The sequence below is a fragment of the Gorilla gorilla genome, chromosome 1 (genome assembly GCF_029281585.2).
Source record: "Gorilla gorilla gorilla isolate KB3781 chromosome 1, NHGRI_mGorGor1-v2.1_pri, whole genome shotgun sequence".
NCBI classification, from domain to species: domain Eukaryota; kingdom Metazoa; phylum Chordata; class Mammalia; order Primates; family Hominidae; genus Gorilla; species Gorilla gorilla.
This window is the reverse complement of record NC_073224.2, coordinates 193,592,503-193,612,108: the sequence shown is the minus strand read 5'-3', so window position 1 is coordinate 193,612,108 and position 19,606 is coordinate 193,592,503.

Below are 19,606 nucleotides of genomic sequence, written 5' to 3'. Positions count from 1 at the left end.
AGTTCAAGACCACCCTAGGCAACATAGTGAGATCCTGTCTACAAAATTAAGTAGCTGGGTGTGATGGTGTTCTCCTGTAGTCCTAGCTACTTGGGAGGTTAAGATAAGAGAATAACTTAAGCCCAAAGTTCAGGGGTTACATTGAGCTATGATCACTGAGTCTGGGACACATAGTTGAGACCCTGTATTTTTTAAAAGAAAAAGCCAGGTGAGATGGCTCACACATGTAATCATAGCACTTTGGGAGGCTGAGGTGGGAGGATTACTTGAGGCTGGAAGTTTGAGACGAGCATGGGCAACATAGTGAGACTCTGCCTCTACAAAAAAAAAATTATGTAAGAAACTTTTGGTCAGGTGTGGTGGCTCATACCTGTAATCCTAGCACTTTGGGAGACCGAGGTGGGTGGATTGCCTAAGCTCAGGGGTTCAAGACCAGCCTGGGCAGCATGGCAAAACCCTGTCTCTACTAAAATACAAAAAAAATTAGCCGGTGTCGTGGCATGCGCCTGTAGTCCCAGCTACTCTGGAGGCTGAGGCAGGAGAATGCCTGAACCCGGGAGGCAGAGGTTGCAGTGAGCTGAGATCCCGCCAGTGCACTCCAGCCTGGGCGACAGAGCAAGACTCTGTCTCTAAAAAAAAAAAAAAAACTTTTCAATTTGGGAGGCCAAGGCGGGGAAATCATGAGGTCAGGAGATCGAGACCATCCTGGCTAACACAGTGAAACCCCATCTACTAAAAATACAAAAAAATCAGCTGGGCATGGTGGTGGGCAGAGAATGGCGTGAACCCGGGAGGCGAAGCCTGCAGTGAGCCAAGATTGCGCCACTGCACTCCAGCCTGGGCGACAGAGTGAGACTCCATCTCAAAAAAAAAAAAAAAAACCTTTTTGGCCAGGCACAGTGGCTCATGCCTGTAATCCCAGCACTTTGGGAGGTCGAGGTGGGCGGATCACCTGAGGTCAGGAGTTTGAGACCAGCCTCAACATGGAGAAACCCCGTCTCTACTAAAAATAAAAAAAAAATTAGCCAGGCGTGGTGGTGCATACCTGTAATCCCAGCTACTCGGGAGGCTGAGGCAGGAGAATTGCTTGAACCTGGGAGGTGGAGGTTGCGGTGAGCTGAGATCGCGCCATTGCACTCCACCCTGGGCAACAAGAGCGAAACTCAGTCTCAAAAAAAAAAAAAAAAAAACTTTTTAAAAAGAAAAAACCAGGCAAGGTGGTTCACAACCCGTAATCCCAGCACTTTGGGAGGCCAAGGCGGGTGGATCACGTGAGGTAAGGAGTTTGAGACCAGCCTGGCCAACATGGCAAAACCTCTCTAAAATTAGGTGGGCGTGGTGGTAGGTACCTGTATCCCAGCTACTCGGGAGGCTGAGGCACGAGAATGGCTTGAACTAGGGACGTGGAGGTTGCAGTGAGCTGAGATTGCACTGTTGCACTCCAGTCTGGGTGAGAGACAGAGACTCCATCTCAAAACAATAAAAATTAAAAAAAAAAAAAATTATTTTTTAAAAGACAGGGTTTTGACCGGGCTTTGTGGCTCACACCTGTAATTCCAGCACTTTGGGAGGCTGAGGCAGGTGGATCACCTGAGGTCAGGAGTTCGAGACCAGCCTGGCCAACATGGCAAAACCCTCTCTCTACTAAAAGTACAAAAATTAGCTGGGCGTGGTGTCATGCGCCTGTAATCCCAGCTACTTAGGAGGCTGAGGCAGGAGAATTGCTTGAACCCAGGAGGTGGAGGTTGCAGTGAACCAAGATCACGCCACTGCACTCCAGCCTGGGTGACAAGAGTGAGACTCCATCTCAAAAAGAAAAAAAAAAAGAAAAGGTAAAAACCAGAACAAATGCTGTGGTGTTTAGGTATTGGTATGCACACACACACAAAAAAGACAGGGTCTTGCTCTGTTGCCTAAGTTGGAGTGCAGTGGCAACATCATAGCTCACTGCAGCCTCGAACTGGGCTAAAGAGATCCTCGTACCTCAGCTTCCCAGTAGCTAGGACTTACAGGTACATGCCATCATGCCTGGTTAATTTTTTAAAAAGGGAGTGAGGGCCAGGCGTGGTGGTTCACTGCTGTAATCCCAGCACTTTGGGAGGCCAAGGCAGATAGGTCACTTAAGGTCAGGAGTTTGAGACCAGCCTGGCGAGGCCAACGTGATGTATCCCGATCTCTTTTTTTTTTTTTTGAGATGGAATCTTGCTCTGTCGCCCAGGCTGGAGTGCAGTGTCGCGATCTCGGCTCACCGCAAGCTCTGCCTCCTGGGTTCATGCAATTCTCCTGCCTCAGCCTCCAGAGTAGCTGGGACTTACAGGCACCCGCTACCACACCCGGCTAATTTTTTGTGTTTTTTTTTTTAGTAGAGACGGGGTTTCACTGTGTTAGCCAGGGTGGTCTCAATCTCCTGACCTCATGATCCACCCACCTTGGCCTCCCAAAGTGCTGGGATTACAGGGGTGAGCCACCGCGCCTGGCCCCAAATCTCATTTCAAATTGTAATCCCCAGGTGTCAAAGGAGGGACCTCATGGGAGATGACTGGATCATGGGGGTGGTTTCCCCCATGCTATTCACATGAGTTCTCACGAGATCTGATGGTTTAAAAGATTTTGACAGTCCCCCCCATCTCATTGCCAGCTCCTCTCTGCCCCCCGCTGCTGCTATGTGTGGGGAAAAGAAAGAGGGATCAGATTGTTACTGTGTCTGTGTAGAAAGGAGTAGACATAGGAGACTCCATTTTGTTCTGTACTAAGAAAAATTCTTCTGCCTTGAGATGCTGTTAATCTGTAACCTTACCCCCAACCCTGTGCTCTCTGAAACATGTGCTGTGTCAACTCAGGGTTAAATGGATTAAGGGCAGTGCAAGATGTGCTTTGTTAAACAGATGCTTGAAGGGAGCATGCTCCTTAAGAGTCATCACCACTCCCTAATCTCAAGTACCCAGGCAAACACTGCGGAAGGCCGCAGGGACCTCTGCCTTGGAAAGCCAGGTATTGTCCAAGGTTTCTCCCCATGTGATAGTCTGAAATATGGCCTCGTGGGAAGGGAAAGACCTGACCATCCCCCAGCCCGACACCCGTAAAGGGTCTGTGCTGAGGAGAATTAGTAAAAGAGGAAGGAATGCCTCTTTGCAGTTGAGACAAGAAGAAGGCATCTGTCTCCTGCCCGTCCCTGGGCAATGGAATGTTTTGGTGTAAAACCCAATTGTATATTCCATCTACTGAGATAGGGGAAAACCGCCTCAGGGGTGGAGGTGGGACGTGGGCAGCAATACTGCTCTTTAAGGCATTGAGATGTTTATGTGTATGCATATCTAAAACACAGCACTTAATTCTTTACCTTGTCTATGATGCAGAGACCTTTGTTCACCTGTTTATCTGCTGACCTTCTCTCCACTATTATCCTATGACCCTGCCACATCCCCCTCTCCGAGAGAGAAACACCCAAGAATGATCAATAAATACTAAGGGAACTCAGAGGCTGGCAGGATCCTCCATATGCTGAACCCTGGTCCCCTGGGCCCCCTTATTTTGAAAGGAGCCGGGCACATTCCTCAGCCCCGGGCTCAAAACAAACAAGCCCAGTACAAACACATCCCATCCTCCCATCCCACCACATATCGCCATATATCTCTCAAACTTCCTGAGCCCAGTACAAACACCACCAGGAAAGTCTCCGATAAGGAGACAGCCGTTCAAAGTTTTACTGAAAGAGCGGGAACCAAAAGAATTCCTTTGTTCCCCTGTAACTTTCAGGCTATAAAAAGCAAACACTCGCATTGTTCAAAGCCCTCTTGTATGCTGTGGAAAGGAGGGACCAGGTTCGAACTTGTAGTAAAGATCCTTGCCGCTTGGCTTTGACTCTGGACTCTGGTGGTCTTCTTTGAGGAACTAACGGTCTAGGCATAACATCTGGGGGCTCGTCCGGGATTCCCCAAGCCCACCAGACCCCTGGTCAACGGATCTGCTAGGATCGATCTACTGATAGGTGAGCTGGCTCGTCTCCATTTGTCTGTCTGTGTCTGTTCTGAATCCGAATCTGTGACTCGCGAGGTCTGAAACTGGAGCTGGCACAGTCCTGGTGGACGCGCTATAGGACGGCCAGCGGAGACCGGTAGGAGACGTCCCCTGGCTCTCATCTGATCTATATTGCAATCTGAGCTGCCCCGGTTTGGCGGGCAGCAGCTGTCTCTGATCTAGGCTGCCCCAGCGCGATCGCCGTCCAGGCAGCTAACTCTGACCCGGGCTTCCGGTGCGCGCTTGCAATCTGAACTGCCCCGGTTTGGCGGGCAGCAGCTGTCTCTGATCTAGGCTGCCCCAGCGTGATCGCGATCCAGGCAGCTAACTCTGACCCAGGCTTCCGGTGCGCGCTTGCAATCTGAACTGCCCCGGTTTGGCGGGCAGCAGCTGTCTCTGATCTAGGCTGCCCCAGCGCGACTGCGATCCAGGCAGCTAACTCCGACCCGGGTTTCCGGTGTGTGCTTGCGATCTGAACTGCCCCGGTTTGGCAGGCAGCAGCTGTCTCTGATCTAGGCTGCCCCAGCGCGATCGTGGTCCGGGCAGCTAACTCTGACCCGGGCTTCCGGTGCGCACTTGCAATCTGAACTGCCCCGGTTTGGCGGGCAGCAGCTGTCTCTGATCTAGGCTGCCCCAGCGCGATCACGATCCAGGCAGCTAACTCTGACCAGGGCTGCCAAAGTGCGCCTGCGATTAGATATCATTAATAAGTCAGATCAGATTTCCTTTACAGAGATTCAAACCCGCATTCCTTTACAGGAAGAGACTACAAATTATTACAGGATAGGTAATACCCAGAGCACCCTCTATCTCTCCTTATGAGTAATTTCAAAGAAGTTAGAGCAAAAGGCCATGATCTTGGTATAGAAATCAAGAAAAGAAAGCTAATTACTCTGTGTCGCTCCGAATGGCCTGCCTTTGATGTGAGGTGGCCGCCCGAAAAGACCTTCTGACTTGCTGTCATCACTAAAGTAAAGTCCAAGATTTTCCTACCTAAGCGTGCAGGCCACTTAGATCAAATCCCATATATCCTCATATGGCAGGACCTTGTTGAGAACCCGCCTCCTTGGCTGTCCCCTTTCCAATTAGCCTCTGAACCCTGTAAGGCACTGGTTGCTCGACCACTAAAATCCAAGCAACCAACTGCCCCCCCATCCTGTTCTACCTGACAGCGAGGACCCACTGTTCACAGAACCCCCTCCGTACCCCTCCGGGCCCCAGGCCCCAGCCCTCCTGGCTGAGCTGCAGGAAAGAGCAGGCGGACGGGAGGCGGCCGGCACACATGGGCCCGCTGAAAAGGAAAGTAACTTTGAAAGGCCGGCAGGGCGGACGCGAAGGCACACTTCACGGACTAGCCCCCCTCAGCCGCCTGACTCCACGGTGGCATTACCCCTTCGGGAAATAAGACCCCCAGATGACACAGGAATCCCCAGGCTCCAGTACTGGCCATTCTCCACCAGTGATCTGTATAACTGGAAGACTCAGAGTGCTCGGTTTTCAGACAACCCCAAAGATTTACTGGCTTTACTGGATAGTGTCATGTTCACCCACCAGCCCACTTAGGATGATTGTCAGCAGCTCCTCCGAATCTTGTTCACCACGGAGGAGCGAGAGAGAATACAGATAGAAGCTAGAAAGCTGGTCCCGGGGGACGACGGTCAACTGACTGCCAACCACGACCTCATAAACGCAACCTTTCCTCTGACCAGGCCGGCGTGGGACTACAACACGGCAGAAGGTAAAGGACGGCTACACCTTTATCGCCAGACTCTAATGGCAGGTCTCCAGGCAGCTGCTCGCAAGCCCACTAATTTGGCTAAAGTATATTCTATTCTGCAGAGGAAGACAGAGAGCCCAGCTACCTACTTAGAAAGATTAATGGAAGCTTTTAGACAGTACACCCCCATAGATCCAGAGGCTCCAGGAAGTCAGGCAGCTGTTGTAATGTCTTTCGTAAATCAGGCAGCCCCAGATATTAAGAGAAAACTCCAGAAATTAGAAGACTTGGAAGGAAAGTGGATTCAGGACCTCCTTCAGATAGCCCAGCAGGTTTACAATAACAGAGATACTCCAGAGGAAAAGCAATTTAAGGCCACTGAAAAAATGACCAAGGTCCTGGCAGCAGTGGTACAGAAAAAGCATCTACAGCCAGAGTACACCCAACCTAGGCGGCCCCCCCAGCATGATAATCTGAGCAAAGACCTGCAGGACCGCCCACTTCCTGACGCCGACCTCGTCTGGTTCACTGATAGGAGCAGCTTCATGCATCAAGGTCAGAGGTACACTGGAGCGGCAGTAACTTCAGAGACTGAGGTAATCTGGGCGGAACCCCTACCCCCGAAGACATCGGCCCAGAAGGCCGAACTGATAGCGCTCACCCAAGCTGTACCTTAGGGGCGGGGAAAAAGCTGACAGTATATACAGACAGCCGATATGCTTTTGCAAAGGCGCATATACATAAGGCCATTTACAAGAAGCGAAGGTTACTGATGGCTAAAAGAAAAGAGATAAAAAACAAGCAAGAGATCCTAGCCCTGCTAACAGCCCTATGGAGGCCAGAAAAATTAGCCATTGTTCATTGCCCAGGGCATCAGAAACTAACTACTCCAACTGCTCAAGGCAACTTTCTGGCAGACCAAACTGCAAGGAATGTGGCGAAGGCTCCCAGCCAACTCCTTGCACTCCAGCTCCCTGACCCAGGCCCCCAGGACTTGCCATATTTCCCTGAATATTCAGAACAAGATCTCCAGTAGATTGACAAACTTCCCCTGAAACAAATCCAGAATAGGTGGTGGACTGATACTAATGACCAAACCATCCTACCAGAAAAATTAGGACAACAGGTGTTAGAACACATCCACCGAACCACCCACCTGAGGGCCCGGCGGATGAAAGACCTGATCAGATGCTCCAAGCTCAAAATCAGACATATAGCTGAGATGGCCAGCAGTATCGTGACAAGTTGCAAAGTCTGCCAGCTTAACAACGCGTACCCCCAATCTCAAGCTGCAACAGGAACAAGGCTCAAAGGAACCAGGCCCGGTATCTACTGAGAAGTAGATTTTACTGAAATAAAGCCAGGAAAGTACAGGTACCGGTACTTACTTGTCTTTGTAGATACTTTTTCAAGGTGGACTGAAGCATTCCCAACCAAAAGAGAAACTGCTCAGGTCGTAGCAAAGAAAATTCTAGAAGATATCCTTCCCAGGTATGGCTTCCCCATCCAGATAAAATCAGATAATAGTCCCGCTTTCGTCGCTAAAGTAAGTCAGGACTTGGCTTCCATCCTTAGGGCAAATTAGAAACTACATTGCGCTTACAGGCCCCAGAGTTCAGGACAGGTAGAAAAGATGAATCAGACCTTAAAAGAGACCTTAACTAAATTGACTATAAAGACTGGCGCTAATTAAGTAGTCCTCCCCTATGCTCTGTTCCGGGCCCGTAATACCCCTTACAAACTAGGCCTTACCCCTTACGAAATCATGTATGGCAGACCTCCACCCCTGGTTCCTAGCTTAAAAGATGATCTGCTTAAGTCTGAAACAGAAAATGTCTCTGAATTCTTATTTTCCCTACAAGCCTTACAGAAAATTCACCAAGAAATCTGGCCCAAGCTGAAAGAGCTATATGAGACCAGTCCCCCACCGACACCCCATCCGTACCAGCCAGGAGACTAGGTCCTGGTTAAGCGACACCAACAAGAGACCCTAGAGCCCAGGTAGAAAGGACCACTCCAAGTACTCCTGACCACACCCACCGCCCTGAAAGTAGAAGGCATTGCGTCGTGGATCCACTACACCCACGTCAAGCCAGTGGACCCAACCTCCGACCTTCTAAGGCCAATCACGGCGGCGGCTGAAGCACCGGACACGTGGACTGTGGACAGAGCTAAGAACAACCCCTTAAAACTCACCCTGCGCCGGCAGCATAGCTCACTGCAAACATGCAGTTAAGTAGTCTAACTCTAACATTAGTCGCCCTAGTGGCCGCTGAGGAAAACATAAAGCCAGCTCCTAATCCCTTTGTCTGGAGATTCTGGCTTTATGAAAACCAAACCCACCCTAGGCAACCTCATAAGCCCAGGAAATTAGTGGCCAGTGCAGATTGCCCCTCCTCAGGGTGCAATAGCCCAATTTTACTAAATTTTACCGATTTCCCAATAGCGAAACCAGTGGCACCAATAATATGCTTCGAGTATGATCAGACTGAATACAATTGTAAGCACTATTGGTGGCACCAAAGTGCCGGCTGCCCTTATAACTATTGTAACATCCATAAATACCAATGGTGGGGTGGAAAAGAACAGATAGATCCCAGATGGCCCTTCCATCGCAGACAAGATAGAGACCTTTCATATACATGGATAGTTAAAGACCCCTGGAACTCCCGCTGGACCACGCCTCAACACAAGGCTGTATACTACTCCGCCTCCACATGGCCTAGCAGTCACCTCTATCTGTGGCAAGGTCTAGTGCAAGTACGGCCCCTGGTCCATAGAAATATCCAGCGACAAGAAAACCTCCTGACACAAGATTTACGTCCTTTTTCCTAGTTAAAATTATTGCAAGAAAGATTAGAACTTGCCAACCTTACAGGACTTCACAGCCTGTCTGGCTGCTTTCTGTGTGCCACTCTAAGGCATCCACCACTAACCGCTGTCCCCCTGCCATGAAGATCCTCCACCTCTGCCCAAGCTAACAACCACCGAAACCTCTCATATGCCCCTATCCCTAATGTGCCACTATACCTAAACCCCAGTCAAGAAAAGTTTCCCTACTGTTTCTCAGGAACTAATTCCAGCCTCTGCAACATCACTGCAATGCCCCCTAACATCACCTTAAAGGCTCCGTCAGGCATATTCTTCTGGTGTAATGGAACACTATCTAAAAACCTATCAAGCCCCTCTGTTACCAACCTACTGTGTCTTCCTGTCACCTTAGTTCCCCGGTTAACTCTACTTACTGCCGGCGAATTCCTAGAGTATACCGGTAACTGGACTAGTGATGTTATTCACCCAGACCCTAGACCGAGACCTGCATGAGCCATATTTCTCCCCCTCATTGCAAGAATCTCCCTCACCGCATCCTTCATGGCGGCCGGACTGGCTAGAGGAGCCCTAGGTCACACCCTCATAGAAAGTAACAAGCTGTACCAACAATTTGCCGTTGCTATGGAGGAGTCAGCTAAGTCCGTTGCCTCCCTCCAGCGGCAGCTCACGTCCCTAGCACAGGTAACCTTGCAGAACCGGAGGGCCTTAGACCTACTCACTGCTGAAAAAAAGGGTACGTGTATGTTTCTAAAGGAAGACTGTTGTTTCTACATTAATAAATCAAGGCTTGTAGAAGACCAAGTCCAACAGTTACGCAAGTTAAGCACAGAAGTAAGAACATGGCAGTTTGCTTCAGCTGCAGACCAATGGTGGAACTCATCTATGTTTTCTCTGTTAGCCCCCTTCCTTGGACCCCTGCTGAGTCTACTATTTCTGCTTACCGTAAGACCTTGTGTTGTTAACAGAATTTTGCGGTTCGTTAAAGAAAGGTTTGACACTGTACAACTCATAGTCCTCAGAGCCCAATACCAGCCTGTAAATGCTGAAACAGAATCAGACTTATAAGACCCAAGATTGGCTCTAAAAATACCTGAAAAGAAAGGGGGGGAATGAAAGGAGCCGGGCACATTCCTCAGCCCCAGGCTCAAAACAAACAAGCCCAGTACAAACACATCCCATCCTCCCATCCCACCAACATATTGCCATATATCTCTCAAACTTCCTGAGCCCAGTACAAACACCACCAGGAAAGTCTCCGATAAGGAGACAGCCGTTCAAAGTTTTACTGAAAGAGCAGGAACCAAAAGAATTCGTTTGTTCCCCTGTAACTTTCAGGCTATAAAAAGCAAACACTCGCATTGTTCAAGGCCCTCTTGTATGCTGTGGAATGGAAGGACCAGGTTCGAACTTGTAGTAAAGATCCTTGCCGCTTGGCTTTGACTCTGGACTCTGGTGGTCTTCTTTGAGGAACTAACGGTCTAGGCATAACAATTTCTTTCTCTATACTTTGTCTCCGTGTCTTTTTCTTTTCCAAGTCTGTTGTTCCACCTAACGAGAAACACACACAGGTGTGGAGGGGCAACCCACCCCTTCAGCTATGTAAGATGTATCTTGTTTCCCCTTTGCCTTCCCACATGATTGAAAGTTCCTGAGGCCTTCCCAGCCATGTGGAACTGAGTTAATTAAGCCTCTTGTGTTTATAAATTACTCAGTCTCAAGTAGGTTTTTTGCGACCAGGCGTGGTGGTTCACACTCGTAATCCAGCCTGGGCAACAGAGTGAAACATTGTCTTGAAAAAAAAAAAAAATTCAAATGTACACCAAGGGTGAAATTTTGCAGTGAACATCCCTAAACCCATCACCCAGAGTTTAGTAAATGTTTAGTGATTGGTTTCGCTCTGTGTCCCCCCCCAAATCTAATCTTGTAGCTGCCATAATTCCCATGTGTTGTGGGAGGGACCTGGTGGGAGATGATTGAATCAGTGGGGCAGGTCCTTCCTGTGTTGTTCTTGTGATAGCGAGTGGATCTCACGAGATCTGATGGTTTTAAAAACAGGAGTTTCCCTGCACAAGCCCTTTTTGCATGCTGCCATCCACGTAAGATGTGACTTGCACTGTACTACAGTAAGTAAGAGTAAGACTCTGTCCAGGAAAAAAAAAAAAGAAAAGAAAAAAGAAAGAAATGCCTGAGATGGCCGGGCGCGGTGGCTCATGCCTGTAATCCCAGCACTTTGGGAGGACGAGGAGGGTGGATCACGAGGTCAAGAGATCAAGACCGTCCTGGCTAACACGGTGAAAACCCATCTCTACTAAAAATACAAAAAATTAGCCGGGTGTGGTGGCAGGCGCCTGTAGTCCCAGCTACTCGGGAGGCTGAGGCAGGAGAATGGCGTGAACCCGGGAGACAGAGCTTGCAGTGAGCCGAGATCGTGCCACTGCACTCCAGCCTGGGCAATAGAGCGAGACTCCAGCTAAAAAAAAAAAAAAAGAAATGCCTGAGACTGGGTAATTTATAAAGAAAAGAGGTTTAATTGGCTCACAGTTCTGCAGGCAAGCATGGGTGGGGAGGCCTCAGGAAACTTACAATCATGGCGGAAGGTGAACGGGAAGCAGGCTCATCTTACATGGCTGGAGCAGGAGGGATAGAGAGAAGGGGGAGGTGCTATACACTTTTTGTTTTGTTTTGTTTTCAGATGGAGTCTCGCTCTGTCGCCCAGGCAGGAGTGCAATGGTGAGATCACGGCTCACTGCAGCCTCCACCTCCTGGGTTCAAGCCTCAGCCTTCCGAGTAACTGGGACTATAGGCACATGCCACCATGCCCGGCTAAATTTTTTTTTTTTTTTTTTTTTGTATTTTTAGTAGAGATGGGGTTTCACCTTATTGGCCAGGCTGGTCTCGAACTCCTGACCTCATGATCCACCTGCCTTGGCCTCCCAAAGTGCTGGGATTACAGGCGTAAGCCACCATGACCAGCTGGTGCTGTACACTTTTAAACAACTTGATATGAGATTTGGGCAGGGATGCAGATCCAAACCACGTAAGGTTTTAAAATGGTTAACAGAAAAATGGCTTAAAATTTTAATTGTCTTTATATGGCATTAAATTTAATTAATTAATTAATTTCTCTTTCCCCTCCCTGCCCTCTTTTATGGCATTTTAGTTCCCAGAAGTGGTCTACATAAAACTGTCAAAAGTAAAAATGTTAAATACATATAAATAAATATTTGTGGGTGTGCTTTTTGTGTGGCTTAAAATCTTAAACTGGAGCAGGATTGGACGGGCACAGTGGGTCATGCCTGTAATCCCGGCACTTTGGGAGGCCGAGGCGGGTGGATCATGAGGTCAGGAGATCGAGACTATCCTGGCTAACAGGGTGAAACCCCGTCTTTACTAAAAATACAAAAAATTAGCTGGGTGTGGTACCATGCACCTGTAATCCCAGCTACTCAGGAGGCTGAGGCAGGAGAATCCCTTGAACTCAGGAGGCAGAGATTGCAGTGAGTCGAGATTGCGCCATTGCCTGGGTGACAGAGCAAGACTCCATCTCAAACAAAACAAAACAAATAAACTGGGGCATGATTTCTTGATTCCTAGATTTTCACTAAAATTTATGTTTGTTAAGAATTTAAGGTAACATGTAATTCTGTATATAAAATATGCCAAAAGATGGTGCTCTTATTAAATTTTTTCTTTTGACCAATTTGGGTATTATTTAAAGAGAAGTTTAAAATAAGAAACTGGGCCAGATGCAATGGTTCACACGTGTAATTCCAGTACTTTGGGAGGCCAAGGCAGAGGATCAATTGAGCACAGGAGTTTGAGACCAGCCTGGGCAACATAGGGAGACCCTATCCCTAAACATACAAAAAAATGAGCAGGGCGTGGTGGCACATGCCTGTGGACCCAGCTATTCGTGAGACTTAGGTGAGAAGATTGCTTGAGCCTGGGAGGTTGAGGCTGCAGTGAGCTATGATTGCTCCAGTTTGGGCAACAGACTGAAACCTTGTCTCAAAAAATTAAAAAATAAAAAAGAAACCAGTAAGTAGGAGAAAGAGATATAAAGAAAGATATAGGCCGGGTGCGGTGGCTCACGCCTGTAATCCCAGCACTTTGGGAGGCCGAGGCGGGTGGATCACCTGAGGTCAGAAGTTCGGGACCAGCCCGACCAATATGATAAAACCCTGCCTGTACTAAAAACACAAAAATTAGCTGGGCGTGGTGGTATATGCGCCTGTAATCCCAGCTATTCGGGAGGCTGAGACAGGAGAATCGCTTGAACTCGGGAGGCGGAGGCTGTGGTGAGCTGAGGTTGCACCATTGCACTCCAGCCTGGGCAACAAGAGTGAAACTCCATCTTAAAAAAAGAAAGAAGGAAAGAAAGAGAGAGAGAAGAAAGAAAGAAAGATACAGAAATAAAGATGTATTTTTAATTTTAAAAATATAGGCCGAGGCCGGGCGTGGTGGCTCACGCCTGTAATCCCAGCACTTTGGGAGGCCGAGGCGGGTGGATCACGAGGTCAGGAGATGGAGACCATCCTGGCTAACACAGTGAAACCCTGTCTCTACCAAAAAATAGAAAAAATTAGCCAGGCATGGTGGTGGGTGCCTGTAGTCCTAGCTACTTTGGAGGCTGAGGCAGGAGAATGGCGTGAACCTGGGAGGTGGAGCTTGCAGTGAGCCGAGATCGTGCCACTGCACTCCAGCCTGGGAGACAGAGCAAGACTCCATCTCAAAAAAAAAAAAAAAAAAAAAAAAAATATATATATATATATATATATATATATATGTATGCCGGATGTGGTGGCTCAAGCCTGTAATCCCAGCACTTTGAGAGGCTGAGGCAGGCGGATCATGCGGTTAAGAAATCGAGACCATCCTGACCAACATTGTGAAACCCTGTCTCTACTAAAAACACAAAAATATTAGCTGAGCATGGTGGTGCGCGCCTGTAGTCCCGGCTACTCCGGAGGCTGAGGCAGGAGAATCGCTTGAACCCGGGAGGTGGAGGTTGCAGTGAGCCGAGATCCATGCCACTACACTCCAGCCTGGCAACAGAGCAAGACTCTGTCTCAAAAAAATAAAAAATAAAAAATACACACACACACACACACACACACGAGTAATTTTACATGAGGTAAAATCTTATGTGGTAAATTCTTGTCCTAGAGTGAAATGACTGGTTATTTATTTTATTTTATTTATTTATTTAGTTTTTTTTTTTTTTGAGATAGAGTCTCGCTCTGTCACCCAGGCTGGAGTGCAGTGGCACGACCTCGGCTCACTGCAAGCTCCGTCTCCCGGGTTCACGCCATTCTACTTCCTCAGCCTCCCGAGTAGCTGGGACTACAGGCGCCCGCCACTGCGCCCGGCTAATTTTTTGTATTTTTAGTAGAGATGGGGTTTCACCATGTTAGCCAGGGAGGTCTCGATCTCTTGACTTCGTGATCCACTCACCTCAGCCTCCCAAAGTGCTCAGATTACAGGAGTGAGCCACCGCACCTGGCCTATTTTATTTTATTTTTGAGATGGAGTTTTCCTCTTGTTGCCCAGGCTGTAGTGCAACGGCACGATCTCGGCTCACCAAAACCTCCGCTTCCCGGGTTCAAGTGATTCTCCTGCCTCAGCCTCCCCACTAGCTGGGATTACAGGCATGCACCACCACACCCGAACAATTTTGTACTTTTAATAAAGACGGGGTTTCTCCATGTTGGTCAGGCTGGTCTTGAACTCCCGACCTCAGGTGATTCACCTGCCTCGGCATCCCAAAGTATTGGGACTACAGGCGCCCACCACCACGCTGACTAATATTTTTGTATTTTTTTTAGTAGATACAGGGTTTCACCGTGTTAGCCAGGATGGTCTCGATCTCCTGACCTCGTGATCCTCCCTTCTCGGTCTTCCAAAGTGCTGGGATTACAGGCATGAGCCACCGTGCCCGGCTGATAAGTTCTTAAAAGAAACAGGTTATAGTATTGAGAAGCAAAATTTCTTGTAATTTTTTTTTTTGAGACAGAGTCTCACTCTGTCCCCCCACCCTGAGAATCAATTACAACCAAAATAAAAGAGCCTTTAATAGGTATTGTTAAGTACCCCCAACTACTGTTAACCTTTAGGAAATCACTAGCTGGGTACACCTGTCCAATATTAAACCTGTTTCTTATGAGTCCCTGTAGGTGTAAAAGGAGGACATCACGACCTACACTTGTGAACTTGTAGCAGGATGAGCCGCAGACAAAACCTCTCAGACACCGAGTTGTAGAAGGAAGGGCTTTATTCAGCTGGGAGCATTGGCAAGCTACTGCCTTAAAATCCGAACTCCCCAAGAGAGCAATTCCTGTCCCTTTTAAGGGCTCACAACTCTAAGGATTTCACATGAAAGGGTCGTGATTGATTTGGAGCAAGCAAGGGGTACGTGACAGGGGCTGCATGCACCAGTGGTCAGAGAGAAACAGAACAGGGCAGGGAGTTTCACAATGTTCTTCTGCACAATGTCTGGAATCTATGAATAACATTGGTTTTTAAGTTATGAGTTGATTTTTAACTACTGGGTTTATGCCAGGCTGGCCCAGGCTTGGTTTCGGGCCTGGCGCTGGGCTGCCTGTCTTTGGTTTTACTTCCTTGTTTTATTTTTTTTTTCTTAAACTAGGTACTGAGTATAAAAACAATATAAAACAATATGAGAAGGTCTCTCTCTCCCCTCATTTCCCCCCTTTGAGACTCTCACTTTCTATTAGTGGGAGTTCTGACTTTTATTTTTGCTATGCCTTTGTTATGCCTTTTTGTGCAATAGATTGATAGTGATTTATATAGTACACTTGTGCTAAAGCATTTTGGTGAACTAAGATAGCGATGAAGCTTTTTATCATTTGAAGAAGTACAGGTAGCAAACAAGGAAGCAGTAAACAGGTTCTTATTACTATTATAAATTCTATTATAAGAGTTTTAAATCCTTCTAGTACTGGGAACTAATTCTTAAACATGGCTTCAGGGTCGAATTCATGCTACACTTGCAATGGGCACATGTGTCAGTTTTGTCACATTTTTAACTATGTCTTTAACTACTTGCCTTTGATTATCTATGTGTAGACAGTAATTAGTAAGGTTAAATTTCTTATAGACCTCTCTTTCAGCTGCTAGCAAGTAGTTGAGAGCCAATCTATTTTGATAGATAGCATTTCTTATCTGAGTTTCTTGCTGGGCCAGAATAGTCAAGGCTTGACTGGTTTTACTAGTGATGATTTCTAAAACAGCTTGCAACCGTATGATTCAGTTGAGCATGTAAGTGGGGGTCCAGTATCCCCATGAGCCATCTTGTGTCTAAGTGGCAGACCTATAGTATTATATAATTTTTTTTTGGAGGTCATTTATCATCTTTCCAATTTCCTATGGCTATGCTTCATTTTCTGCGGGAAGCATAGACAGGGAAGCCCAGGAGTTTGCCTGTTTTTATGGGCAGTAGAAAGAAAGATGGTTTAATAGTGCCAATAACACAACTACCTGTCCACTGGTCAGGCAGCTTAGCTTAAGCTCTATGTCTACATATTCGGTATAACTTGATGGGGGCAGTCTAGTCCTGGTGGAATTCTGGGTGGGCCCAGACAGTCTGCAACCTTGGAAATTTACTGAATGGTTCTCTTTCTATATAATTGGAACTTCACCATGTAACTGTTTTTTTGCGGTACCATTATACAGTTCTTGGCCCAAACAACTAAGACATCCTATAGAATGAGTGAATTCTTTCTTTTTTCTAGCTATGCAATATTGTCCAATAATTGAGACTTTTAGAACCTAGAGATGATCAGGGTGATTCTTGTGGGCCGGGAATTCATCAGGAACTGCGTCTGTAGGCACTAATTCTTGGGCTTTTTATGGCCATTGATCTCTTATTACAGTTTTTTCACAAACATAACATGAAGTGACATTTAGAGACTGGGCTACACGCTCAGCTAATTGCAAAAACAAATTTCTGGTTTTTCCTGGAGTCTCTGGTACTGGCAAATTTAGTTCATCATAGAAAGTCTGAAATACTGGTTCCAGAGAGAGTTTACAAACCTCCTCTTTTACTAAGATATTTGCTGTAGGACCTAGTCTTTTCCTATTGATGCCCAGAGATACGTGTTCTCCTTTTTTCTACCTTGGGTTTAAGGGATTTGTAATTATTAATTTCAAGGGGTTCCAATGTCCACTCGTACAGGAGGGGCTGCCTTCTCCTTTTTGGAGCTAAACAGGATCTTTTTCATCCTTTTTCTAAGTAGTCTAGATGACACAAGACCAGTAATTACACACATTTGCACATGAGCTTAATTCATGGCAGATATACTTATTTCCTGCCGTGTAACCTTTTTTTTTTTCAACTTAAAGAACTGCATCTTATTTTATGCCAATTACTATTGACAGTGGCACAAGCATTAAATTTTAGGGTTATATGCTTGGAGACCCCTCTTTCTTCTGTCCTATTACTTTACTTGTGTTGCCTAGAAAAGGACCAGTCATTAATTTTATTTTAAAAACTGATAATGGGAGGCTTAAAATGGGTCATAACACGCATCAGGTTGGTTATTTCCTGGGCTACATACCTTGGATATAATTGCATTATACAAACAAGTTTCTTTTAGAGTCCTGGTACACTTATAATAACCATAAAATAATAGGACTTTAGCAATCTTTTGTCCCTCAGTGACTTGATGTATATACTGGGAACAGCCCTCAGTCTTAGGAAGGTCAGTTGAAGTCCTTACAATACAAGTCCAAATTTTAAGGAAAATGAGTCCCCCCGCTACGAGTTTCCTCATGTTTCAGCTGTGTGTGGACCAGTCAGCTTCCAGGTGTGACTGGAGCAGGGCTTGTCATCTTCTTCAGAGTCACTTTGCAGGGGTTGGCGAAGCTGCTCCCATCCACGTACAGATCCCAGTCTACTGCTGTTTAAGGATGGTCTCGGAGTTTGGGCCCACTAGAATAAACTGAGTCCAATACTTCTACACAGTTATGTTTAACTGGGCTCTCTGATACCAGGAGCAAGATGGCGGGGTTTAGGGTGTTGCAAACTTCAATGGTTATGCAGGAATTTTCACAGAGCAAGCTTTGGTATCTAGTTAGTCCAGCATTCATTAGTTAATGGTGTCCTTTGGTATTTATTAAAATCACCACAGCATGGGGAGACTTTATGTTTAGGTTTTGCCTAACAGTTAGCTTATTTGCTTCTTGTGCTAACAGCGCCGTTGCTGCCAGGGCCCTTGGACATGGGGGCCAGCCTTTGGAAACCCCATCTAGTTGCTTTGAGAGATAGGCCACTGGCCTTGGCCAGAGCCCTACAGTCTGGGTTAAAACTCTAACTGCCATTTTTTCTCTTTCTGACACATAGAGTGTAAAGAGTTTTGTCAGGTCAGGTAGCCTCAGGGCTGGGGCCAACATGAGTTTTTTTTTTAACTCATGAAAAGCTCATTGTAATAGATGTAGTTTATCTAATCTACATTTTTATTGACTGTCATCTATCAAAATATTGACTTAAATCCTGTAACTATTTGATTTCAAGCTTTAAATTGATCTGGTATTCCTTGCGGGGCTCTAATTGCATCTAAATAGATGTGAGAGTTGAAAGACCTATAAGGAGCTTCTCTCGCTTTATGATGTCTTATTTTTTTTTTCCTCTGGTTGATGAAATGCCAGGGTGAAAGGGATAGCCAAATGGACTAAAGCACAAGTGCCACTCTAGTTATTCAGCAGAGTGCCCAGTAAAGGTCCACCACAATACCACCATACATCCACTCGGGGATGAACAAGGGCTGACTGATTGATAAGCTCTTGAAAATTCTTAAGTTCACTGCATCCCTTCAGGTCTCCAAGGAATGCTAAATCTCCTCCCTGCCATGAGAGACAAGAAGTGAACTTAGTGTTGAGAGACATAAGTTGGATGGCCCTCGGGGGCTGACCCACAGGGACTTCAGGATATAGCAGAGAGAGCTTGGCATGACTTATCACTCCAGGCTGTAGAATCCTGGAAAAGAGCTACCATGCAGCCCACGCCTGGTCAACTGGAGGACCACCTTAGTGGAAGGGGGACAATCAGGGCCTCTGGCCTGCCACGTGCACAAGCATAACAATTGCTTTTGTTTAACGTGCAGATGGAATATATGATCCATTTCAACCAGGCATTTGCATCTTGGTATGCTGTCTTAATTGCCAAAGTTTGTTTTAAGTCTTTAACTTGTATGGTCCTCTAGTAAAATGAATGTTTCCTTTAGCACCTATTTTTATTAGTTTTTAGACCAAAGAAAGCTAAACATTATTTTATATTTAATAATGTTTCTTGTATGATTTTTATACCAGATAAGTTAAATTTTACCTTTATATTAGTGTGTTGTTAATGTTAAACTTAATTTTAATAAAACCTTGTAGACATATTTATCCAATTTTTTATGTTTGACCAATTTTTTATGCTTGAAGGCAGCATGCTCGTTAAGAGTCATCACCACTCCCTAATCTCAAGTACCCAGGGACACAAACACTGCGGAAGGCCTCAGGGACCTCTGCCTAGGAAAGCCAGGTATTGTCCAAGGTTTCTCCCCATGTGATAGTCTGAAATATGGCCTCGTGGGAAGGGAAAGACCTGACCATCCCCCAGCCTGACACCCGTAAAGGGTCTGTGCTGAGGAGAATTAGTAAAAGAGGAAGGAATGCCTCTTTGCAGTTGAGACAAGAGGAAGGCATCTGTCTCCTGCGCATCCCTGGGCAATGGAATGTCTCAGTGTAAAACCCAATTGTATATTCCATCTACTGAGATAGGGGAAAACCGCCTCAGGGGTGGAGGTGGGACATGCGGGCAGCAATACTGCTCTTTAAGGCATTGAGATGTTTACGTGTATGCATATCTAAAGCACAGCACTTAATTCTTTACCTTGTTCATGATGCAGAGAGCTTTGTTCACTTGTTTACCTGCTGACCTTCTCTCCACTATTATCCTATGACCCTGCCACATCCCCCTCTCTGAGAGAGAAACACCCAAGAATGATCAATAAATACTAAGGGAACTTAGAGTCCGGC